Source organism: Ochotona princeps, chromosome 12, assembly GCF_030435755.1.
Source record: "Ochotona princeps isolate mOchPri1 chromosome 12, mOchPri1.hap1, whole genome shotgun sequence".
Taxonomy (NCBI): domain Eukaryota; kingdom Metazoa; phylum Chordata; class Mammalia; order Lagomorpha; family Ochotonidae; genus Ochotona; species Ochotona princeps.
This window is the reverse complement of record NC_080843.1, coordinates 49,531,473-49,558,210: the sequence shown is the minus strand read 5'-3', so window position 1 is coordinate 49,558,210 and position 26,738 is coordinate 49,531,473. Positions and strand designations below refer to the sequence as shown.

At 36.2% G+C, this 26,738-nt stretch overlaps 1 long non-coding RNA gene across 3 annotated transcripts; it reads left to right on the top strand.

Annotated features, from left to right (window-relative positions):
* The first annotated feature begins 1,164 nt into the window (after positions 1 to 1,164).
* On the top strand, positions 1,165 to 21,873 carry LOC131481570 (uncharacterized). Of its 3 annotated transcripts, XR_009246410.1 has the most exons (6): positions 1,176 to 1,369; positions 5,008 to 5,126; positions 5,363 to 5,429; positions 14,163 to 14,356; positions 19,258 to 19,322; positions 21,821 to 21,873. It is a non-coding gene; the product is annotated as an uncharacterized LOC131481570 (long non-coding RNA). The 3 variants fall into 3 exon arrangements; XR_009246409.1 differs by having other exon boundaries at positions 1,165 to 1,369; positions 5,008 to 5,429; XR_009246408.1 differs by lacking the exon at positions 1,176 to 1,369 and having other exon boundaries at positions 4,871 to 5,429.
* Positions 21,874 to 26,738: the final 4,865 nt, after the last annotated feature.

Below are 26,738 nucleotides of genomic sequence, written 5' to 3'. Positions count from 1 at the left end.
GTGTCAGGTTCTTGCCACTCATGTGAGAGACCCCAATGAAACTTTTTGTGAGAGGCTGGCATGGTGGGGAGCCTAAAAATATGACTGTTCCTTAATGAAATTGAGAAGTTTGTAGCTATTTCTGAAATCTTAGCCAACAATTTGGGTAACCTGTCAAAATTGTGCAGAAATTGGAGACAGTAATAGGTGAATCCGTAGATTTCCTGGAGGAAATACAATTAACAGTGGAGAAAATGCACAATTTACCATGCATGCATGGCATTGTGGTTTGTATGAACAGTTGTGTGTTAGAATGAAGGGACCAGTTTCAGTCAGTGCTTTTGTTGTTATTCTATTTGAATAGAAGTGTCGTTTCTTAGTATACCTCGTTTAGTGATGGGAAAATGGGTAAGAGAAGATGGTCGAGGCTTAGTGGATTAAACTGCTGCCTACCATCCTGGCATCTCATGTGAACGCTGATTTGGGTCTTATATGTGCTTCATTTTGGATGGCAACTCACTGCAGATGTACCTGAAAAGGTAAAAGATCTCCCTCTTCACTCTGCCTTTTTCCCTCTCTCCCTGCCCCATCCCTCTTTCCTTTTCTCTGTAACTCTGCCTTTCAAAATAATAAAAATTAATCTTAGGGGAAAAAAAAGTAGTGTCATTTTCTGACAGTCTTGAAGTGATTCCTGTATCTGAATAAACTTGAGAAATGTGTTTTTTTGGTTTTTTTTTAAATTGGAAAGTCAGATACATAGACAGGAGGAGAGACAGGGAGGATAATCTGTCCATTCATTCACTCCCCAAATGCCCACGGTGGCCAGTCAGGCGCCAGGATCCTCTTCCGGGTCTCCTTCGTGGGTGCAGAGTCTCAAGACTTTGGGCCATCCTCAACCTCCTTCCCAGGCAATGCCTGAATGGGAAGCAGGGCCGCCCAGATTAGAACTGGAGTCAATATGGGATCCCACGCATGTAAGACCAGGCCCCCAGCCACTAGGCTGCCGTCAGGGCCCAGGAATATGTTCTTGTTCCTTACACACTTGAGTGGAGTGGAAGCCGGTAGGGCAGAAAAAGATAGAGCAATAGGCTTTCTGCTTTACATATCATCTGACTCATTTCTAAGACTTCATATTCTAGAATTACTCATGTTATTGAGAAGCTAACCCTAAGAATTATAGTGAGTATTGAGAACCAATATTCGGAGTTATTTTCACCCAAAAAATCAATTTGTTAAATTATTTTGTGTGATTTGTAGTATTGTTAAAAGTATGTTTGTATTTTTGTCAGCTTACAGTTGTTGTGATTTAATGTTTCTCCCTTGACATATTACTTGATGAGGATGTCTTTTAAAGAGTACACTTCCAGACGTAAATTCTGCTTTTTCCAAGGTAAACAAATCTTACTGCCTTGTTTATTTTGCTTATAGAAGGCAAAAATATCACCATATGTTGAATGCATTCAAAAGTTTGGTTAAATAATTGTATTACCTTAAGTTGGACCAGGAAAAAAATACATCTTTTTTGTAACCTGTGCACTGTGTTGATCGTATAGTAAATTTTTCATATAAGATTTTCTAGAAATTTAGCTCTACTTAGAAGCTTTTAAAAACTTAAACCAGCAGTAGAATATATAAGAATGTTTTCTATTCTTTAGGTGTTAATGAATATTAAAATACCTTGGAGTAAAGTAGCAGCACATAATGGTTTGTGGATTTTGAAAAGGTGCAGGCCATATTGTGCTGCCTCAAAAATACAAGGATCTGATCTTCTGAAGAAAACTCTTTTTTTTTTTGTAGCTCTTATGATACATAGCATTGTCAGCAGTGCCTTAGCAGCACGTAAATACTGGCGTTAAAGTTGTAAATTATCTCCAGTATTAACTGTGCTGCTGAAGTAAGGTTGGCCAGACTCTACTGTTGTATGTTAAAATGTATGTTATTGTTTTTTTTTTAGTTTTACTGATATTTTTCTGTATTCCTGATGATTATATGTTTTGCTATGATTTGAGATATGGTAGTCCATCTTTTCAGATATGTAATGTCTGCTAAAATACTATTATCTCTTGGTATCTATGGAGGGGTTGGTAGGAGACCCACACATGCCATTATCTGTGATGTTCTAACATAAAATAGTGTATTGCTTGCATACATTCTCATATATTTTAAATCATGTATAGGTTACTCAGGAAGTGATAAGGGGGAAAATTTTTTACATGCATTGTACAAATGGAGGTTTTTTTTTTTTTTTTTGACAATTCTTTTAGTCTGTAATTAGTTGAATCCTTGTATGAGGAACCCACAGATACAGAGGATCAGCTGTAATTATAATTTTTTTTAAAGATTTATTTTTATTGGAAAGTCAGATGTACAGAGAAGAGGGGAGACAGAGAATAAGATCTTCCGTCCAATGATTCACTCCCCAAGTGACCTCAACGGCTGGAGCTGAGCCAATCTGAAGCCAGGAGCCAGGAGTTTCTTCCGGGTCTCCCACACGAGCACAGGGTCCTAAGACTTTGGGCCGTCCTCCACTGCTTTCCCAGGCCACACGCAGAGAGCTGGATGGAAAGTGGAGCTACCAGGATTAGAACCAGTGGCATATGGGATCCCAGTGCGTGCAAGGCGAGGACCCTAACCATTATGCTATCGTGCCAGGCCCTGTAATTATAATTTAATAATTATTTTATTGTCAGCAAGAATTTCTTGAAAGAACTTTCACCACTTCAGATGAATTTATTCTAATGAACATTAACATTCTGTGTAAATGATTCTGATTTTTACCTAAGACGGAACATGTGTTGCTTTTCCCTTTGTTTTAAAATTAAGCATATTTACCCATCTCATAGATAAATACATATTTTGTATTTTGAACAGAATTCAGGAAATGCTGTTTCATGTTTCTAAATAAGTTCTTATAAGTGAAGATGAAAATGCATCAAAATGTGAAATAAATTCTGAGTCTGAAAATGCACATGAGGGTCATGTAAATGGTGCACTGATGCAGGTGACTGTGTCCATGATGGGGAGCTCCAGCGCCAGCTTCATGGTAACGCATTCCCTGAGAGGCAGCAGCGATGGCTCTAGAGGTTGGATTCCTGCCACTCAGTCACTGCCATTGCTGGCGTTGGGAAATCGACCAGTAGATAAGAGGTTGTTCATCTGCTTTTTACCTCTCATATATAAAAGGGTTTTTATGATCGGTTTAATCACAACTTCTATAATAGAAAATGCCTTGAAGATGAACAGTGTATTCAGTAGCTGGCTAAGAGAAAAACTAAAATTAAGTAAATTGCTACAGATGGCTGATTAGGATTGGAGTTCCATACCTTCAGACTTTATAATAATATAATCATGTTTTTATTAAATGTTTTAAACCCTTACCTGAAGTTTTTTGGCAAGTTGAAAATTTGAAGGTCTTGTTTGCTTTTTTTTATATCTATTACTTAACTTTCTAATTGGACAAACTGATGGTAGCTATTAACTTTATAGCTATAAATACAGTAAAATATTTTAAGAATAATTGGAAGAAAATAATTTCTTTACCTTCTGTTGCTTGCATGTGGTGTTTATAGTCATTAAATATAACAGTGACGTTCAGGATGAGTATGTTTGTACAGTGTACCATAACTGGTATTTCCTACAATGAATATTTACCTTTCGGTTACAAACAAGATCTACAATATAAAATCAGTTCTTAATGTATTCTTACAGTCATAAGTGTTTATTTCAGAAAGTCTAATAGTGTTCCAATAACCTAAGGGTTATACTCAAGGGGTAATGGATCTTCTATTTAATTCTGATTTGAAAGTAAGAAACTGTAAGACAAGCTCTAGAAAACAATTTTACGTTTTTTACCATCAAATAATTTGCCCAAAGAAGCAATACACTATAAACAGTTTTCAAAAAATTCATGGAAATTGCATATAGTGAAAAAGCTGTGTGGCTTTTAAATTTTTGGCACCAAAATTTTTTTAAATTCCATTTTCCACAAACTTTTTGAAATTCATAATATACGTGGTGGCTAGAATTACATTACAGTTCTTACATGTAAATAATAGTGCCTTGATACTCTTAAAAGTCACTCATCAAGCTCTTAACCTGTTTTATTTCTTTTAACCATTAAATAAAAAGTAACAATGATTTCTGATCCCCTGCTGCCTAGAAATATTTATTGAATGAATTAAAAATGTTTATCAAATAGTTTCATATTTTCTACTACAACCCAGGAGGTTTTTTTTTCTGTTTTTTTTTTTTTCATATTTATGTTCTTATATGTATCTGAATCTGGGGTTTAGAAAATAATATTTAACCTATCTTCTGAGTGTTAAGGAAGAAACCTATCTTAGATTCAATAGGCAAGACCTCATACATAAATAAATCTAGATGTGAAGAAAGACCATTTGAACTGTAAAGCAAAATGAAAGCTTTACTTGTTTGTGATCCTTATATTAGAGAAAGATTGAAATATTTAAGAAGCAATGTAATTTTTTTCTGTTTAATTGTATGGGTAGCATACATGCATCTTTGTAATTTTGAAGCTTGTAAGGAAACAACAGTAAAATAAATTATATCCTTTTAATGGTAATCTTATGAGTGTAAACTCAGTTTTCTTTTTAAGTTAATGCCAAATTCTGGTATTGAGAATCTTCAAACTGTTAGCTGAAGTTTGAGATGAGTTTGGAATGGAGAAGACATCAGGTGAGCATGCAGAAGACAGACCAGTTTAAGTCATTCAGCAGTTCACTTTGGATTTTATAATTCAAATATAAATCTCTTAAGCATAGCTATGTATGTGATAGTAGATTTGAAAGCTTAGCCAAAGACTAAATTCCATATTTAACATTAAAGATTTTCTTCAGTAAATGATCTATCCTTTTGTTATAACCACTCTATCCTTTTGTTATAACCACTATGTTTCCTTAATGGTAGATACACAGGTTAAGAATACTTGGATTTAACAAAGTTAGAGTTTTATAAACCATGATTACTAATTGACAATCTGAATGATATTGTGTGTTTTTTCCTTTGCAGGTGGATATTACTGTCTCTTCTGATGGAAAAAGTCTTAATTCCAAATTTTATTTCTCATTTGAGTATTATAAAAAGGGAGAAAAGTGGTGCCTTAATTTTTTAAGTTATATTTGGTTCTAGTAAGTATTTAAATATATCAGTTGCAGAATATCTAAGAGAAGAAATGAGACCATAGTTACTACATTCCCATACACTAAAATTTTCTGTTCTTTATCAAAGTAAAACTTTTGTTTTGTTACCATTAGTTTGAGCCTTTTTAATGAAGGTATTAAATCCTCCATCAGAAATGTCATGGTTTATGTTTTTGTTTAGAAAATAGATACCAGGTACTTCTGATTTTTTTTTCTTTTTCAAGGATATATGAAACAAATATATTGGCAGAATAAAAGCTTAAACTTTTTACATTAAAAGTACTATGTAAGGTGAGAAGTTGTTTGCTGGTTTTTGTCTTCATTATACTGAAACTAAATTCACCATTTATAATTTTCTGCTTGGGCTTACTTATTGATACATGGAATTTATACAAACATTTTCATAAGTAATGCTCTCTTTAAGTATCTTAAGTATATTAATTTTATTCTTGTGATTAGACTAGTGTTTTGAAGAGTTGGTAACTGCCTGAGGCGTGTTATTGTTCATATGTATCTTTTACTACATGGTTAGATTTTGAAAAATTCTAACCCAACAGAAGAAAAATTCATTCTACTTTGATATTAAGTATTCTTTTTTGATTGGCTTGTTACTGAACATATTCTGTATATCTTTTGTAACTTACAAATTTCTTTTATCTTAGCATAGGTGATTAAAACATGTCCTTGGAAAACGGCAGAATTTTTAATTTTCTTAGTTTGCTTGTTTCCACATTTTATTATTTTATAGTGTTTGGGAATATTTGTACTTAATGGAGCCAGTAGTTAGAAATACAAGTTCTTATAGTATGATTCCAATTCCTTAGTTTTAATGCCTGATGATTATAAAATAGGGTAATTTTTTTTTTCCCCAAAAAGAGCTGTCATCTACTAGTTGAGTACACAGTGGCCAAGACTTGGCTGGATTGAGAATTCAGTATAGGTCTCCCACATACAGGTGGCGTGAACGCAACAACTTGAGCCATCACTGCTATCTCTTGGGGTCTGAATTGGCAGGGAGGTGGGGAATCAAACCCAGGCACTCCACAATGGGATTGGGACATCTTAACTTGCACCTTAACCCACATAGATTAAGTGCCCAGCTCTTTTGGTAGTATTTTAAATTTTCCATCTGATTATTTTAAAATACCATTTCAATTTGAAGTGATGAGTCTAGCATTTGTTGTCCCAGACAATTTAAATATTTCCACTTAAGAGAATTTGTAAATTTTAACTTAAATGACAATTGTATCAGTTCATATCTGCATTAGTAGTATGAAAATTAAATTTTTGACAATTAATATTTTGTATAGAGGGGGTACAAATTCCGTTTAGATTACCAAAGGAATAAACAAATTGCAGACTTAATGGAGCTTGCAGTCTTGGACATTGTGGTCAGGTAATAGAATGGACAGAAAACTCATAGGTTCTACATGTGATTTTTTTCATATAATGAGAACTTGGGGAAGGTGGAATAAAGATGTTTGGGAGGCAGAAGTATATTTTTAACAGTATGGTCGAAAAATGACACTTAAGCAAAAGCAATTAAAGGACCACTTCATGTAACTGTTACAAAAATCTTCCAGACAGATAAGACTGTAAGGTTAAAATTATTTGATACATAAAAGAAACAGTAGGGTGGTGTGTGTGTTTCTGTGATGACATATGCAAAAAATAGTCACTGAGACAATCAAAGAGTTTCTAGGAGCCTCATATTTATTTTGCAGTTACTTAAGCTTTTAGCTAATCCAGGATTCAGTTTTCTACACTTCTTTGAGATAACCGTGACGGTTTCATGTAGGTCAGCCTATTTCATCTTTGTGGATAAGGTAGACTTATTATAATTCTGCAGTTTCCATATGAGATCATTTAGAGTACAAACAAAATGAATAAATGAGTTGGTCGTCAAAAATAAAGTGACTTTAAAAATAAGTATAATCAGGGATTTTACAAATTGTGCTTCGAGAGCTCTGATTTTGTTTTCAACTTCATCACTTTAGCTGGAGTCTGTGCTAATGACTCCAAGAGACATTGATTTTGCTCTTGGTATACATTTACCCACATGAGCCACAGTTATCATTTATCCCTCTATCCTTAGATTTAATGACATAATTCAGTACTTGATTATTTCTTGCTTGTATTCAGTAGCATTTTCTTTTAAGATTTATTATTGAAGAGGCAGAGTTTACAGAGAAAAAGAGGCAGAGAGAAAGATCTTGCATCAGCTAGTTCACCAGTGAACTGGCTAGGGTAATTTTCAGATTTTTTAACACAGCAGGAGACTTTCATTTCCTGTTTTTTTTCCCCCCTTTTTAAGATTTATTTTCATTGGAAAGACAGATGTTACAGAGAATAGCAGGGACAGAAAGAAAGATCTTTTCACCGGTTCACTGCCCAACTGGCCACAAGAGCTGGACTGAGCCGATCAGGAGCTAGAAGCTGCTTCTTGGTCTCCCATGAGGATACAGGGTCCCAAGGCTTGTGCCATGCTGCACTGCTCTTACAGGCCACAAGCAGGGAGCAGGATGGGAAATGGAGCAACCCATACATAAACCAGCTCCAATATGGGATCATGGTGCATGCTAAGTGAGGATTTAGCCACTGAGCCATCGATCCAGGTCATATTTTCTACCACTTATAAGCAACAAAAATCATCTAAAAAAATTGGGCCCAGCACAGCCTAGTAGCTAAAGTCCTTGCCTTGCATGTGCCAGGGTCCCATATGGGCGCTGGTTCGTTTCCCAGCTGCTCCACTTCCCATCCAGCTCCCTGTTTATGCCCTGAGAAAGCTGTAGAGGACAACCCAAAGCCTTGAGACCATGTGCCCACATGGGAGACCCAAAAAAGGCTCCTGGTTTCAGATTGGCTCAACTCCAACTGTTGCAGCCACTTAGGGAGTGAACCAGTGGACAAAAGATCTGTCCTTTTCTCAGTAAATCTGGCTTTCCAATGAAAATGAATCTTAATTAAGATAATAACTTGTGTGTTTATGCTGGTACTGATAAAAGACTAGCAAAAATTTTTAAAGTGTCTAATAATAAAAGGCTGGTTAACTTGGTTAGAAGATTGTGTTATAGCTACTTGGGTAAATAATGATATTTTTTAAATGTTCATGATTAAATGAGTTAAGTATCAAGTAATATGAATAAAATTATGTTGAGCTTACCACTGGTTTACAATGGTTGAAAGATAAGTCTTGTGGAAGAGATCATGACTATAAGTAATGTAGATGTTTGTGATGTAGAAAGTTGTTTTGTGTTAGTTTTTGAAGTGGAGAAATTCTTGAAAAGTAAAAACTGAAGCAGCCTTACCACCAAGAAATCACTGCCTTTGGGATTCTGTGTTGAGCAACTTTAGAAGTGATAATATGTTCCTGCCTTCTTTGGCATATGCCCAGTAATGGGATCGCTGCATCGTATGGCAAATCTATTTCTAGTTTTTAAAGAAACTTTCATACTGCTTTTCCCAGTAGTTACGCTAATTTGCAGGCCCACTAACAGTATGCAAGAGTTCATCTTTGCCAGTGTGATTTGATCTGTTTTTTGGGTAATCGGTGAGTGAGGTGATGTCTCACTGTGATTTTGATTTGTTTTTTCTTGATGGCTAGAGATAGATGAGCATTTTTTCATCTGTTTGTTGGCTATTGGTATTTTTTTTTCTTGAAAACTACTCACATCATTTGCTCATTTCCTAAACTGGGTTGGTCGTTGAATTTTTTTTTTTTTTAGTTGCTGACATATTCTGGATATTAATCCTTTGTCAGATATGTTCCTAGCAAATATTTTCTCCCACTGTGTTTGTAGTATCTGATCACAGTAGCCAAAATACAGAATTGCCCAAGGTTTCCATCATTATACAAATGGATTTAAAAATACAGAGTGTATGCTTGTGCCTACAGAATGGAATATTATGCTGCGATAAAAATGAAATTTATTTTTTGCAGCATTATCTTTGTAGCTGGAAGACATGTTGAATGAAACAAGCTGGACAGATACTGGATGTTATCCTTTATGTGATAGCTTAAATATAAAACAAAATTAAATGTCTGTTTCAGTTTTTCTGTAAATACAATGTTCTGTCAACCTTTAAGTTTTTATCAAAAAAAAATTGATAGGAATTATGTACCACAATAGCTTTGAGCATTTTATAACTTATGAGATATGAGTAAACAAATTGTTTTGAGTATTGTTTGTAGCATTCACTGATTTCCCTGTTGAACTGTGGTCTTTTGGAGCATTAAGCCTTTCATTAATGTAGATCTAAAATGTTATCTCAAAACTAACAGTAAGTTGAAAAAAGTATAGTGAAGAAATAGTTATCATGGAAACAATTGAGCAAATACTTTAAACATTGGGTTATTTTAAAATTAGTTTCAGAGAAAGTTTATTCTGCTTACTTAAAGCAGTGTTGAAAAGGAATTCAAGAATCATTTTGAGTTCTTGATCAGTTGATTTCATTTTCATTTCACCAATCTTCCAGCCCTGAAAATGTTGAAAGCTAAGTATAAGAAAAGGAGTAGGTAAAGAAATAGGTGTTACAATTTTGAAACTACACTAATAAACTGAGGAAATACAAAACTGATCTATGTTATAGTTATAAATTCTTGATAATGCAATGGAACTTTCAGTTTCAAAAATAAAGAATTTTTGTTAAAAAGAAGTTAAAATTTTCTGAACTTATGTAGACACAGAGACCAAAGAAAAGGCAAAACATTTCATTTCAAATAAGTGAAAAGGCAAGTAGTACCAGCCCTTTCTAGTTGTATATTTGAATTAATGGATTTTCATCCTAACCTGATGAGTTACTGCCCCGGGGCTAAGAAGCAACATCATCTACTTTGTTGGGGGGTGGGAGTTTGGGGGGAATCCCAAATAAAATTTTAAAAAATCATCTACTTTGAAAGAACTAACAGGGAAGTGTATTCCTGGCTGTCCCCCCAACGTGAGAAAATTATTTTATTTGAAAGATAAAGAATCCTACCCAACTGGTGTTTCATGTCCCAAATAGTTAAAACAGTCATTTGGAAGCCAGAAGTAAAGAACTGAAAATAGGTGCTATCTGGGTAGCAGGCAGTTTCCTGAACTGTCACCTGTTGCTTCCCAGGATGCAGAATAACGGGGAAGAAATCGGGAGTGGAGCAGGGCTGAAACCCAAGCTCTGATAGAAGATTGAGCTGTCCAAAGCAGTGTCTTAAGTGGTTGACCAGTCATCCACTCCAGAAGTTTTCTTTGAATCTGATCTTTATATAATTTCATTTTATGATCTGTTTTATAACATACTGTGTAAGTGCACAAAATTTAAATTATTTAAGATACATAATAGTTTAAGGGTATAGAAAATACTTGTTTACCTGGTGGCTGTAACTGCTGAAATGTGCTCAAAATAGAAATGAAATGGTTATCAAATGTACAACATTAGTAGATGCCTAGTAAATATTTGGGATTTTGATTCACTTAGAATGTAAGCAAAAATGGATTTATTTACCCAGTTTTTCTGACATATTGTTATTTTACAGTTTATCTAGAAAGGAAAGTATATAACCTGAGAAATACTTTGACTAGTTGACTTAAGAAACTTATTTGGAGGTCTAGAAATTTGCCTCTGTTTAGGGAGGAAGGGACTAAAGCAATACAGAAATCAAGTTAGACCTTATGTCACTTCTGTCAATATTTTAGTGAGTATTGGCACCCTTTGAAAAATCAATATAGTTAAAACACCCAAAACTAAAGTTTTGGGTTTGTAATAATTATGCTGTCACTTTTAAATCAGTAGTATAATTTATTCTAGAAGGTTCTAATAGGTATCCTTTCAGGAAAAGCATTTCAGATCATTTTAAGATTTCAAATATAAACTATATTAATTAAATAACAATTCCTTCTTTGTACTTTTCCTTGTTTCTGATGAATGCAGGTGGCCTTGGTGTTTTGGGTTTTTTTATTTTTAAGATGTATTTATTTTTATTGGAAAAGCAGATGTACAGAGAGGAGAGACAGAAAGATCTTCCATCTGCTGGTTCACTCCCCAACTGGCCTCAACAGCTGGAGCTGATCAGGAGCCAGGAGCTTCCTCCAGGATTCCCACATGGGTGCAGGGTCCCAAGGCTTTGGGACATCCTCAACTGCTTTTCCAGGCCACAAGCAGGGAGCTGGATGAGAGGTGGAGCATCTGGGATACAAATCGGTGTCTGTATGGGATCCCAGCGCAAGCAAGGCAAGGACTTTAGCCACTAGGCTACTGCACTTAGCCTGTGATCTTGGGTTTTGTGTAATCGGCACAGTTTGGTTGGGAATGTAATTGAGTCCATAGGTTAAGATTTATTGCATTTCAAAACATGCATGCAAATTGTTCCTTTATTCAGGTTAAAGTATTCCTGTTCATTAATAAACACTTGTTTCCCCAAACCATTATTTGTTGAAAGCCTTGGCGTGTGATTTATGTTGGATCTGATGTATAATAAGCGAACCAAACTGCAGTATATTCAGAGAATGAAAAATATGAGATGTTAAAATATCAGAAGTGACAGGATACTGCGTGGGAGACGCAGAAGAGGCTCCGGGCTCCTGGCTTCGAATCAGCGCAGCTCCAGCTATTACGGCCGCTTGGGGCATGAATAAACAGACTGAAGATCTTCCTCTCTGTATATCTGACTTTATAATAAAGATGAAATAAATCTCTAGGGAGTAGATTTGAAAAAAAAAGTGTAAAAGCAAAACTGTACCTTGGTTTATTATTTTTATTCCAGTTAAAGGTTTTTTTTTTTTTTTTTTTTTTTTTTTTTTTATTGAAAAGGCAGATATACAGACAGGAGGAGAGACAGAGAGGAAGATCTTCCATCTGTTGGTTCACTCCTGAAGCGGCCGCAACAGCTGGAATTGCACCAGTCAAAAGCCAGGAGCCTGGGTCTTCCAAAGCATGTGCAGGGTCCCAAGATTTTGGACGGTTCTTGACTGCTTTCCCAGACCAAGGTTTATTCTTGCATCGTAGGCCAAAGCAGGTTTCAGTCTCAGGTAGGCAAATGTTAATTAGCCTACTTTGTGACTGCTTTATGAAAATAATTCATAAACCTTGAAATTGATGAAAAAGAAATGGTATTGGTCAATGAGATTTAAAAGGCATCTCGTGAGATGAAAAACACATCAGGTTGAATTAATCCTTTGCTTAAAACTTTCTGCTGACAGGACAGTTTTGGGATAAAGAAAACGGTGGAGACATTTCTGGATATTAAATTTTAGAGTACTTTTTATCTCAAAACATTGTTAGTAGAAATGACTCTAAGGGAAGTAAAAAGTTTTCAAGAGTTTGTATCATTTGTTTGAGACCTATGAAATAAAACAACTGAAAATAAATTAACTATTTCTAAAAGCTGTTTATGTATTACCATTTGTTTTCAAAAGGAATCCTTGACAACTGCTGCCAGTCTAGTATTGAACTGAATCATTAAGTACTTCATTCCCTGCTAAGACTTCAAAGAAGTCTGAAGGACTTGGATAAACTTAATGGGAAAGAATCAATTCCACCAAAATGTTTAATATAGTTTTCACTTGGTGAAAACTGTTGCAGTGTGAAACGGGATATTCTTTGATATTTTGTATTCTGGAATGCTTGAATATGAAGACTAGAGCTATTCCTTGGACTTAGAACTTAACACAGGATTTTCTTTCTGTAGTGAAGTATAGAGGAGTTTACCTTTAATTGCAACATTTCTTAGCCTACAGGGTATATGTTAGGTGTTTATTAGAATATTTCTCGTGAGATGAGTTGAACTCTGAAATCAGCAATGAGTTGTCAACTAGCATCAAGTTTGCAGGAAATATTCTGTATTGTATGCTAGTCTTGAGCATAAATCCTTGTTGAGACCATTAAGTAATACTGTGGCTTGGTTGAGAAAATAATTATGACATAATTTATTTTCACAGTTCAAGTACTCTTTAGTCTTTGCTCGGTACTCTTTTAAAAAATTATTTTTATTGTAAAGTCAGATATACAGAGAAGAGGAGAGACAGGGAGGAAGATCTTTCATCCATTGATTCACTCCCAAAGCAACTGCAACAGCCAGAGCTGTGCCAATCCAAAGCCAAGAGCCAGGAGACTCCTCTAGGTCTCCCAAGCAGGTGCAGGGTCCCAAGGCTTTGGGCTGACCTCGACAGCCTTCCCAGGCCACAAGCAGGGAGCTGGATGGGAATTGGGGCTGTTGAGATTAGAACTGGTGCCCGTATGGGATCCCAGCGCATGCAAGGCAAGGATTCAGCCATTAGGCTACCATGCCTGGCCCCCTGGGTAATCTTAAAACTCGGGTATGTACCTTGGTGTAAGAAAGAATTGTAATTATAAATATCATCTCTGACATTTTTATATTTCCTTCTCTGAGAAATTGGCCAGCAAATTGGTGTTTTAAGTTAGTAATTACTGAAAGTGACTTAAATCTATCAAAACATTTCAATACTGACTGAGCAAGCTTGTTGGTTTTTCTAACATGTATACAAACCATTCAAGCTTTGAATGCTTTTATTGTAAATCATAAGGTATCACACTTGTTTGGCAGAAATTTAAGTTTATTAATTTAGTCCTCACAACCATCTGTATTCTCGTTTAGAGGTAAGGAAATTGCGTAGGGAAATAGTATGGCTTGTAGCATAACTTGTAGGGCATCAGGATTCAAGCTTGGGTGGCTTGATTGCAGAGCTGATGCTCTTGGACTCACTCTACAGTTCCAGAGAACTAACAAGGCAGTAAACATTAGGCCATAAAGTTCTCAAAATGACAGGACACTTTGAGATTGCCCTTTTCTGACGTGCTTTGAGTCATGTCATTTTCTTCCTTAATCCCTCTGCCACAGTAAATCCAGACCTTTCACATACTGTGCTAAGTGTTTCCACTTTGAAAAAGTGGAGAAAACGGGCTTTCCAGAACTAGGGGGAAAAGTACTAGAGCTTAATAATTGACTCCTTTGCAACTTGCATTTCAAGGCTATCTTAAAGATGTATCTGTATATGGAAATACTGTATCAAGCACAAATTGTCTTCTCAGGTATTCTGTGGTGGTCATGTTCATTACCAAGAAAACATGCATTTGGAAAATGTTTAAGGAACACTGAGATGTGTGCATATGTTCTTGCTCTTATTTGTCGTCCACACATGTAGATGTGAATCAGCTCTTCCTTGAGATAACTGCCGCAGCCCAAGCATCCAGAGTAAGTCTACACAACTTATGGTCCTATTTGAGTAAGTCTACACAACTTATGGTTCTGTTTATGCTTCTATTTGGTTGTGGTGGTTTTGAAGATGCCAAGACACCACATCTTACTGTCGTCTCACTGAAACATACTGTATGTTGTCAAAGTCCAGAAGAGGAGATGCACTTTGGTAACAAAAAGGCACACAAACTAAATGGAACATCCAAACTGCAAACCTTAAGACACTTTAAAATATTATCAGTTTAGGAATTGGACTTCAGGCAAGTTGCAATCACTAGTTTATGCCTGCTGGAGACCATAGTCATAACAGTAACCTCAAACACTCACTAATGTATCAGTTTCCAATTAAAATTCTTCAGTACCAATGTTAGAATAGCTACGGAATTGAAAGCACGTGATTGATGATTTCTCCTAGGTGAGTCAGGTTAGATGTTTTGATTTGGGGAGAACTGACAGTGTTAGCAGGACATTCTTGGTTCTTTATCTCTTACTGAGATGCCATGCTAGTTGAACAGATTTCACAAAACTTTATTTCCTACGCAACAATGACAGGAGCAACTGTTGCAAATTCTATGAAAAGTTGTCTCTTTAGTAGACAAAGATGGGTTCCCAGAATGGGTTTTGAGAATTATAAGCATACTAGAAGATAATCTCAGCTATGTAAATGTTAAAATTTGGGGCTTGGGAGTATTTTTAAAGTATTGACTAGCTGGATTTTTTTTTCTGCTGCCCTACCAAATTGATTGTTGTTCTTTTGACATTCAGATTTGCAGTGTGTGGAAACTAATTTGTTTCCTGAATTTTTGTTTAAATCACTAAGTGTATTTCCAAATTAAGCTCTGCCCTCAGTAACCTGACTTGTTACATGTAACCTCTTGGATTGATTTTGTCCCACAGAGCCTTTGTGTTCTTGATGATTAATTCCTCTCAAAATAGACATGACCTAAGTATCAGCAAAATATTTGGGTATTTTGAAGTTAATGTGTATTCCTTAATTTTTCTGACATGTTTGACTACTAAGATGAACTTTTGCTTTCAAGTAGTTTTCTAAAATTAGCTTCTCACTGCCAGATAACACTCAATAGCCTCTTTATTAGATAAACAAAAAAACCTAAGATATTGTTGCATTCAAATAGGATTCATATCTGACATCAGAGCACCTACAGTGCCTGGCACAGTGCCAATACTTTGCTTGTGATAACTTCTCAGTAGAATTTTCCAAAGACTTGAAAAAGAGGCCTAAAAATAGTCAACAAAATAACTTAAAACAATTTTGAATTCACATCTACGTAATAATTAGCTATGGAGAGCTTTGTAAGTAACTGTGAATTCCAAAAGCTAAGTTTATGTGTTGATGTTTTCATTTATTTGGTACAAAATAATTTTATAACTTATGGCATGTAATATATTTTAACAGTTTCCTTGCATAAACAGTGATGTTAGACTTTTTGATACACAAATATATATCCAACATCTATTTTGATTCTGAATGATTGAAGTATGGTTTGCTTAACTGGTAAGGTAAGTCCAATGAAATTTTCTAAATTCTACTATTGACAATCTTACTGCCTTCTCTTTTCAAAATGTTTACTTTTATTAGTCTATTTAATTTTCCAGTTAAGAGAAATTAAAAATAGTAAAATGAGGTTTTAATTAAATCTTTTTCTAGTGCACATTTGATTCCAATTTACTGATAAAATTTGGTATGTTTAAAGATAGCTTAAAATTCTTAAAAGATTTCATAAATGAGAATAATAATCGAAGTGAAAAGTCTCCATTACCCTGGTTTGATGATTCTAGACATAAGAATCTGTATTTTCTGCTGCTATGTTCTCATTTTAAGTTTTAATTGCATTTCATACTTAATTCTCATTCATTAATGTGTGTACAGCTATTTGTTCATCTAACAAGTCATTTGATTCTGAGGCAATCACTGTTTTAAAATCTCTTCAGTGGCATCAGGGTGAATTCATTAAAATATCAATTGAACATGTATAAGAAGCTGAAACTTTCCTACTAGTTTAGGAGGCTATGAAATAAAGCAGAAGTTATAGTGCAGCATAACATTCTCTTTCTGCAAAGATTTCTTCATTGACTGATTGGTTTGAGAGGTAGAGTGATAGAGATCTTCCATTCATTGATTCATGCACCTAATGTCCACAAGGGCCATGCCAGGCCAGTACCCGAATCCCAGAACTCCCAGATTCTCTCACGTGAATGGCAAGGGCCAAGTATCTGGGCCATTGGTTACTGCTTTACCAGGTACATTAGCTGACACCCTGGAATAGTAGGTCAAGTTTGTCTGTAGCACTGGCATCCAATATGAGCACCAGTTCAAGTCCCGGTTGTTCCACTTCAAAACCAGCTTCAGTCTACTGGCCTGGAAAAGCAGTGGAAGATAATGCAAGTCCTTGGGCCTCTGCCACCAACATGGGAAATCCGGACGAAGTTCCTGGTTCCTGGCGTTAGACCAGCCCATCTCTGGCCATTGCAGTCATTTGGGGAAAGAACCAGCAGATGGAACATCTCTACCTGCCTTTCAAGTGAAAGTAAATATGAACAAAAAAGAAAAAGGTGGCAGCCAGTGCTTGAACTGGTGATGTGGAATGGGATGCACACATTGTAAGTATCATCTTAACCTGCAGCATCATAGTACCAGTCCTAATAAAATTCAGGTGAATATTATGCTCAAAAATTTTAAGTAGCTTAGCAATGGCAATATAAGCAAAAGCTTAAACTGTTCCAGAGAAATTGAGTACAGTCATGTTAAAATACTTAAAAATTGGCTCAACTTTAGTAGAGCTTCAAGCAAGGAAGTTGCTGTGTCTCCAGGACTTTAAATTCTAAGAGATTGAATTTGGCTCTGTTCTAAACTTTCCTGCAGAGTGAGCCTCCAATGTATACATTTTGAAAGATTTTAGCACACTGATGTATTATAAAATCAAAAGGGAAAAATCACATAACTTTGTAGATTTATGTGGAGAATTCAATATCATGTTGGAAATTATGTTTAACTTTTCCATTGTAGTAAAGAATATTTTTTCCCCTTATTTTCTTGTCATATTGACACCTTATCTGTACAAGATAATGGTTAATCAAAAGGAAAGCTACCACCAATGGAAATTGTAGGAGAGGCATTGGAAGTAAAAAAAAAAAAGTAATAATAAATGTCAAAAGTGTTATCAGAGCATTTATTTGTAATGGGAAATCTGGGGTGCTGAATAGTTCACTGAGGTTTGTAATATTAAATCTTATTGGAATCATTAGAAAAGATTACGGTATGTTTTTCTGCTTTAATAAAAAAAAAGTCTACAGAATACCATTAACCTGGAAGGATCTTATTATCAGGTTCTGTATTATTTAATACAAAATTGGTATAGAAGTTTTAAGAGTTGTGATAACTGTTTCATGCCCCTTGTAGCTGCATTTGAGTACAATCTAAGATTGACTTCTTTAAAAAAGTAGAATGGAAGTTATTAATTCAAGTTAATTAACGGTTCAGTTTAAAGGATTTTATTCATTAAGCAAAATTTCATTTTTTTCTATACTGAACAAATTATGTGCTCAAATGACCAGCCTCTTCAGTCACACTCTGTTGGTACAGCAAGGCCATGTAGTTGGAAATCTCTGCTAATGTCCAAAGTCATTGTGTCTGAGGAACCTGAATTATCAAAAATGACTCCTGGCTTTGATCATAACTCTACTGTACTGTATAAGCAGGGAAGTTTTATTCATATGCATATATGTTTTTAATGAGGGAGGGACTGAATTTTTAAAGACAATAGCTAAGAAGAGTCTTCATCAAAATCAAACACTAAAGTAGTATTTTTTTTAAAGATTTATTTTTTATTTTTATCGCAAAGTCAGATATACAGAGAGGAGGAGAGACAGAGAGGACGATCTTCCGTCCAATGATTCACTCTCCAAGTGACCACAACTGCCGCTGCTGTGCCAATCCAAAACCAGGAACCAGGAATTTCTTCCAGGTCTCCCATACCGGTGCAGGGTCCCAAGGCTTTGGGATGTCCTCGACTGCTTTCCCAGGCCACAAGCAGGGAGCTGGATGGGAAGTGGAGCTGCCGGGATTAGAACCGGTGCCCATAAGGGATCCCAGGCGCTTTCAAGGTGAGGACCTTAGCCGCTAGGCCACAATGCCGGGAAAATGGTGTTTTTAAATGCCTTAGAACATAAAATGTCTCAAGAATTTTAGTTGGCATTTTTTGGTTAAATAAGATTTATTTATTTTTGTTGCAAAAGTAGTTTTTCAAAGAGAAGGAGGGACAGAAAGATCTTTCATTCTCTGGTTCACTCCCTAAGTGGCCACAACGGCTAGAGTTGAGCCAGTCTGAAGCCAGGAGCCAGGTACTTCTTCCATTTCTCCCTCGTGGGTGCAGGATCCCAAGGCTTTAGGCCATCCATCCATTGCTTTCCCCAGCCACAAGCAGGGAGCAGCTGGGATACGAACTGGCACATGCAAGGTGAGAACTTTAACTACTCTGCTACTACATTGGGCCCAATAATCAAAATTGTTAACAGTATATTCTATGACAAGCAGTGTAAAAGAGTCACAAAAGATGGTTCCGCAAGAAGAGAGCTTTTAGCCTAAAAGGGAATATTATACTAACACATAAGAAACCGATAGTATAACAGAAGGCAAACTGTCTTTTCAACTAGAAGTTTTATAGCCACTCAGAGGAAATGAACCTTTCGGTAGAAAATGAGCTGGGCTTAAAAAATGAATAGGACTGATTATGATGAGATCAAAGAATGACTTTCAAGTAGGAAAAATGACATGAACCATGACATGCCCAAACAGGAAGGAACAGGATAAGGTAAATACATCAGATTGAAGGCAAAGACTGGGTTTTAAGAGACAGGTAGAGAAATGAATATGATTTATTTAAAATTGTTTTCCTTCATTTGCATAAGGTGCACTCATTGCTAATCACAGAAAATAAGAGTATTCAGATTGCCTGAAGACCTTCTAGAACAAGGTATGATGGTTTGATAGGGAGAAAAACCTTGCAAATAATTGAAAAGGAACCTGTTTTGAAATAAGACAAAATTTTCAATCAGTATGGACTTGTGAAAAATCAGTGCAAAAAAGGCATAATTGCCTATTTGGGGGTAATAGATAAAATCAGTCATGTGAACGATCATGTATTATCCAAAGAGAATCCTTTTTCAAACCTTTCTCTGAAATACCGCTAAATGTTAGCTCAACTTATCTACTCCTGAAGTGTCCTTTCCCTAATCTTCAACTGTCTAAATCTTCTTAGGCTATCTTTCCGCTACATGAAATTTTCCTAGTGCACCTGTTATCCTTAAGCAAAAATACTGCATCTATCTACTGGGTTTTCCTACCCAACTTGAAATTATGGAAAGAGGCCTTCTTATTCTCTCTGTGTGTAAAGCCCAGCATGGTCTTAAACATAATGGATGCTTGCTGAAAATCAACAGGAATATGCTTAGGGCTAAACAGTATAATCTGAAAAGGCTGAGTGCCAGCTAGATAAATACAGAGATTCTCTAGGCTCATTCTTCACTTTTCAAGGCTCCCCTCTTTCTGTGCATGCCTGGAGTTTTAAGATAACAATATCACAATTATTTCAGCTAAAGCCAGCAGTTTGTGGATGGAGCCATGAAAGAAATAATAATTGGTGATTTCTAAACCTACCAATATGTAAAATACTACCAAATGTAATAACTGTTTGCTTTTTACAAGGTGTCATTGGGCCAGCAGTTAAGATGCTTATAACTCATATCAGAATATCAGTTCCATTACCGGGCTCAATTCTGACTCCAGCTTCCTACTATTACAAACACTTTGGGAGACAGAATTGCCACTCAAATGGGAGACCTGGATTGGTATTTCCAGACTTGGCCATTGCAGGCATTTGATGAGTAAGCCAGCAGGTAGGTGTTCTATTTATATCTCTTTCTGCCTTCCGAAATACAAGGTACACACGTACACATATATAATTTTAAATTTTTTATTGGAAAGTTAATATACAGAGAGGAAGAGAGAGAGAGAAGATCTTCCGTTTGATGATTCACTCCCCAAGTCACAGCAACAGATGGAGTTGAGCCAATTCGAAGCCAGAAGCCAGGAGCCTCTTCCAGGTCTCCCATGTGGGTGCATGGTCCCAAGGCTTTGGGCCGTCCTTGTCTGCTTTCCCAGGCCACAAGCAGGAAGCTTGGTGGGAAGCGGGGCTGCTAGGATTAGAGCTGGTGCCCATATGGGATCCCAGCACATTCAAGGCTAGAATTTTATCTGCTAGCTACCGTGCCAGGCCTCAAGGTATATTTTTTAACAGTCAGTAAATATTTCTGGTGTTAAAAAAAAAACTTCAATAAATGCCAATTTCCATGATTACAGAAACAAAATTATTGAATATCTGCTTGTAAATCTTCAGTGTCTCTGAAATCAATGAACTGTTTCTGGAAGCCTTTGTTTAACTAGAGCCACCATATTGAATGAAACAGCTTTTCTCAAACTTCTCAGTTTTAAAATAATTTTGTTTTGATTTGTTTGTTTGATAGACACACTTAGTTCTTGCTTGCTTGTTCATAATGCATGAAATACCAAGGGTTGGGCAAGGCCAAAACAAAGATCCCAGATCACAGGCTGGGTTTCCCACACAGGTGTTGGAGCTGTCACCTTGTGCTGTTCAGAGTATGGGATCAAGAGCAGAGCCAGCCCTTGTACTCAGGCACATGGATATGGGCTGCAGGCCTACCAAGTAGTGTCTTCATCCATGTGTCAACATGTCCACCACCATCTTGGCCACTTTTATAAGAAACCAAGTCACACAAAAAAGATTTCAGAAATATAAAAAGGCAGAATTATGAATCAAACATGTAGCATTTTATTTACTGCTGGGATAGCTGATTTAAAATATATTTGTGGGCCCAGTGGCGTGGCCTAAAGGCTAAAGTCCTCGCCTTGAACGCCCCGGGATCCCATATGGACGCCGGTTCTAATCCTCGCGGCAGCTCCACTTACCATCCAGCTCCCTGCTTGTGGCCTGGGAAGGCAGTCGAGAATGGCCCAAAACCTTGGGACACTGCACCCGTGTGGGAGACCAGGAAGAAGTTCCTGACTCCTGGCTTTGGATTGGCGCAGCACCAGCCTTTGTGCTCACTTGGGGAGTGAATCATCAGATGGAAGATCTTCCTCTCTGTCTCTCCTCCTCTCTGTATATCTGACTTTGTAATAAAATAAATAAATAAAAAACCCCATACTTGTATATGAATAAGGATTAATTTTTATATATCCTTAGAGCTTTTAATTAGGACTCGTTAGGTATTTATATCTGTTTTCCCCTTGGTATATGAAGTATGTTTTGTGAAGTCTGTTGGTTTGAGTTTGACTTTGAGGATGGTTGTTACATTTACCTTTTAGCCAAAAATCAGGAATGCAGCAGTTAGATAATAGTTAGTATTGGAAAGCAACTTCGCTTCTTAACTTAGTTTATCTCTTATTTTCCAGATATGAATTTTGGCACCATTGCTGTTCCCCTCAAAAAAAAAAAATAAATAAAAGGTGAGAACTGACTAAACTCAAGGGAATAAGAGAAGGAACTGAGGCTGGAAGGATAAAGTCAGTGTCTGCCCCAAGCAGGGTGCATGACAGTAGCTCAGTTTTGTAGAGGAAAATAAATGTCATGTGCAGTGATGCCTTTGGCATAAAACCATCAGTGTTGCTGGGAGTTTACAGGGATATTGGACGGTTGTTTTTGCTGTCAATAGAAATGTCTTCATTTTGTAATTTGTGGCCTGCATGCTTATAAATTAAGGTGCATTGAGTTGTCAAATAGTGAACTTTTCTTGCTTGTAAGAAAGAATTTAAGCCAACATAGAATGCAGCATTCCCCAAAAAGTAACCTGGGATTTGTGCCATAAGACTTGAGGCAAAGGTTACATAAATTTGGATAACTAGGTTAGAGAGGTTACTAGGCTTTTGCCTGGAAAACCAATTGGAGGATAAGTCTTGACTTAGCAAGGAAAGGGGAGACATTATAGCTTCTTGCAATAAAATAGTGGAAATTGACTTTTTTGAAAGTTAAGTGTGATAATACTACATATAGAAGTTTCTGAGAAAGTCTTATGACTACTGTAATAACCTATATGTAAACACAACCTGAACAGAATAGTGGCAATGGAGTGAAGGTAGAAGATCAAATGTGATTCTTTTTTAAAAAAAATAGAACATCATGATGGATTAGATAAAAAGTATAAAAAATTGTGTTTTTATCAAAAGAATGGTGATATTACTGAAAAAGGGAAATAGTTAAGATAAATTAGAAGGGAAAGATGTTGGGTCCAATTTTGTAATACTGCATTTGTGGCGATACTGAGCCATTCAGTTTGCATGTCTTGGTTGAAGGTTGCTGGCTATTTTGAACTGGAATTACATGTCAGTCAGTCTGTAGAGATAATTTTGAGTTACTAATATAAAGTTGATAGTAGTAGACATGCTGACTTAATTTCTTTTTTTAGAACCAAGGATCCTGTTTTTTTTTAAACTGTAAACCTATTTATGTAAATAAGCTATTTGATTAAAATATAATCTTAAATATTGCCAGTATTGAGTTTTGAAACACTCCTTTTTTCCCTTATTGTCAATTCCTTATTTTTGCCTGTTAAGAAAATCTCCTGCACTTGCTTTTTATTATGAGAGTGATTAAAAATGTTAATATTCTTGAACCTTACCGTCTCTTTTAAGAAAATGAATGTCTTTCCCAGTATTAAACTGAGAGAACTGAACTGAGAACTTAAAGTCAAAATAGTTGAGTCAAAACTTTATAAAGTTGACATGCCTTTAATTTCTCAAATGGAAAGGCCAATAATTGAATCGGGGGAAGTGTGCTGGTCTCTAGTTTCAAGAAATGGTACAGCACAAAGACCTGGCAGTCTGGCTGAAGAGCTGTAATAATAAACAGAAATTTGAAAACCAGGAAGACAAGTTTTCCAAGAGTGCAACTGTGGCATTTCAAAGATTTAACAAGAAATTCCGGAAGTTGACCAAAAATATGTTTAGATCATTGAGATTCCTTGTTTGAATACTTGTTTTTGATGGAGAAACACCAAACACCCTTAAGAGGAATATAAAGTTCTGTCTAACGTCTGACTTTTTTTTTTAGCATCTTAAATTGTTTTTATGTTTGAAGAAACTAGCCAAAAAAGAAAAAAAAAGCAAAAGGAATTAAGACTGCTTGAATAATGGTGCTGCTTAAATTGTAGAAGTTTTCTAAACTGACCAATTCAACACTTTAAAAAAACCTGATGAAGGCAAATACTTGTATTTTCCAGGAGTGAAACCTTGTTTTGTTTCTATTTACAAGTCAAAGGAACTTTCTGTTTGCCTGCTTATTAAAAAATCACTTCCCATGATTCAATAAGTTATCATAATCAAAATTCATTTTTAAATTTTACCATCTTGCATTTTGTTAATAAGTACAGAAACTTAAAATGTTAATCTAAATTTCCAAAACGGCCGTTATACACATTGGTGAATACATCTTCTGGAGGTATCAAGATCTTTTGGACTGTTTTACCATCACCTTTGAGCCGCTTGATTAATCCAAGTCCAGTGAATGTATAACCTCCAACTGGTTAATGCAGAACTGGAAACATCTTCTGTTTTCTATCCTAGCTACGTCTAACTTACATTCTGGGCTCCTGAGTTGTCTTTTCATGATTCCTAAGTTATGGAGGTAAGTAAAAATTTATTATCAGCTATAATCATCACTAGTAACTTGTATTCTCAATGATTCTCTAATTGCTAAGCACTCTTGTGATTGTATATATTCTAGTTTTGGCCGGGCTATTTTAGTATGCTTAAACATGTAATTTTGTATAACTTTCAGTGAGTATTTCTATACATCTGTATTTTCATCTAATTTCTGTGTGGCATGACCCAATTACATTTCAACTAGAAATCATCCTGGATTTTCTGTTATTATTGTAGTTTCTGTCATCTGTAAGTTAAATGAATGTTTCCAGGCTTTTCCTCATTCATCTTGGAATCTACCTTTTTTCGGTATTCCGAAATTATATTCACATATATATATATAATGTCCCAGATGCTTCAGTTTAGCTCAGCCGAGTCTATTAGGTGTGTAGCACCGTGTGGGACTATGAAGACCACTATCAAGTACATTCCCAGTCCTCATCTTAAGAGAGCTGATGAAATCTCATACATGTGGCTAGACTTAGTTGGGGCTTCTAAGAGTAAAATAAAACGATCTGGGTTCTTACTTGGGAATCTAAAGAAATTCAAGGACTTTCCTAAAGTGTTACGAATTGATAAAAAAATAAAATGAGTTGGTATTTGGTACATTTTACCCAATTGATGAGGCAAAAAGCCATTTGCTTTCATGATTCCTGGACTGAGGTATTAACTGGTGTGGCACCTGAGGCAAGACTGCTCATCTAAAAGCACGGATCCCCTGGATAAGTCTTACTAAATGCATTTCAGTTTGGGACACAAAGTCTTATTTTTACTTTGCTGTATGTTTTGCAACTTTTTAAATTCTGTGTTATGCTTAATGTTTATTTCCCATTTTCACCCCTGTACAGGTTAAGCCTACTAAAAGATTTTTTTCTGTTGAATTTCTCATAGTTTCAATAAATACTAAGGCATTTTAGATGATGAATTTTCTTTCAAGCTGTATATTACTCTTTTTTATTGGAAAGGTAGATATATATATAGAGAGAGAAGGAGAGACAGGAAGAAAGAAATTCCATTTGCTGGTTCATTCCCAAAGTGGTCGCAATGACCAGAGCTGAGCCAACCCAAAGTCAGGAGCCAGGAGCTTCTTCCGGGTGTCATATGCAGGTGCAGTCTCAAGGCATCAGTTGATCCTCTAGTGTTCTCCCAGGCCACAAGCAGGGATCTGGATGGGAAGTGGAGCAGCGGGATATGAACTGGCACCCATATGGGATCCCGTGGATGCAAAGTGAGGATTTATCCACTAGGCTATTGCACTGGACCCAATGAGTTTTTTAGGAAAATTTGTGTACAGCATTTCATTTCCAATAGGTCCAACAGAAGAACTAATACTTCCTGAGGTGTCGTTCTGTAGCAAAGCTAGCAGATAACTGTCTTTACTAAGTTGTTGGTGTTTCAGAAACCTAAGTAGTTCTAGGAATTATCTGCATCTCTTTGTTAAGATATTGCTTGAAACTACTAAGTTCAGTGGGCAATGTACATTTCCCATGGGCTCTTTGGCTCAATGGAGCTAACAGAACTTCTAAAAATCTTTTTGAAAATGTCCTCTTACTAGCTTCTGTATTAATAACTTTGCTGTTACAATCAGGTTCCCCAGCACACAGGAAAAACATAATAAAGAGGGTTAGAAAGTTCTTAGGAATTCTAATTCATACCAGTTGTTGACCTTGTTTCATGGCTTCTCATTTATGGAAATGTATAGTGATGAAATACTGGGGTCTACCATATCCAGATGTGGGGGTGCAATGCAACATGCATTCCTGCTTCCAAACAAAAGATGGACTCCCAGGGAAACTGCTGGATGTGTAGACAATGGGATGCCGAATGTCTGACACTGTACCAGAAATGTCTTGGCACACTTAAATAAAAGACTGATGGAATTATGACTTCTTATGAACAACTATACTATTGTAGCAACATGGGGAAAATCTGTCGGGGGGTGGGAGTTTTGGAGGGAATCTCAAATAAAGTAAAATTAAATTGAAAAAAAAAGTTCTTAGGAAGTCTTGTAATATCCAGCACTGTCTGATGCTATGCTTCTCTAATAATGTGATTATTTCCATCCTTTATGATAAAGATTCAACAGGGCCTGGCACAATAGTCTAGCGGCTGAAGTCCTCACCTTGCATGCACCAGGATCCCATATGGGCACCGGTTCTAATCCCGGCAGCTCCACTTCCCATCCAGCTCCCTGCTTGTGGCCTGGGAAAGCAGGCGAGGACAGCCCAAAGCCTTGGGTTCCTGCACCCATGTGGGAGACCAGGAGGAAGTTCCTGGCTCCTGACTCCGCATTGGCACAGCACTGGCCGTTGCAGTCACTTGGGGAGTGAATCATCGGACGTAAGATCTTCCTCTCTGTCTCTCCTCCTCTCTGACTATATGACTTAAAAAAAAAAAAAAAAAAAAAGTAAATCTTTTAAAAAAATCAACAGAAAAGCTCATAGAGCAAAGCTGAAGTTTATCAGATGCAAACATTTATAATTGCCTCAACACTGCATCTCTCAAATTGCTTTCCCTTGACCATTTTATACTAGTTCTGGCTCCTGATTTTATATTTTTAAAGTAGCACAAAGTAGTTCTGATTTTATCAAGAAATATTTGCGATTATGATTTTTATATTAAATGCAAAAATAAAATTCAACACTAGAGCTCCTTGTAATGACAATGCAGAGAA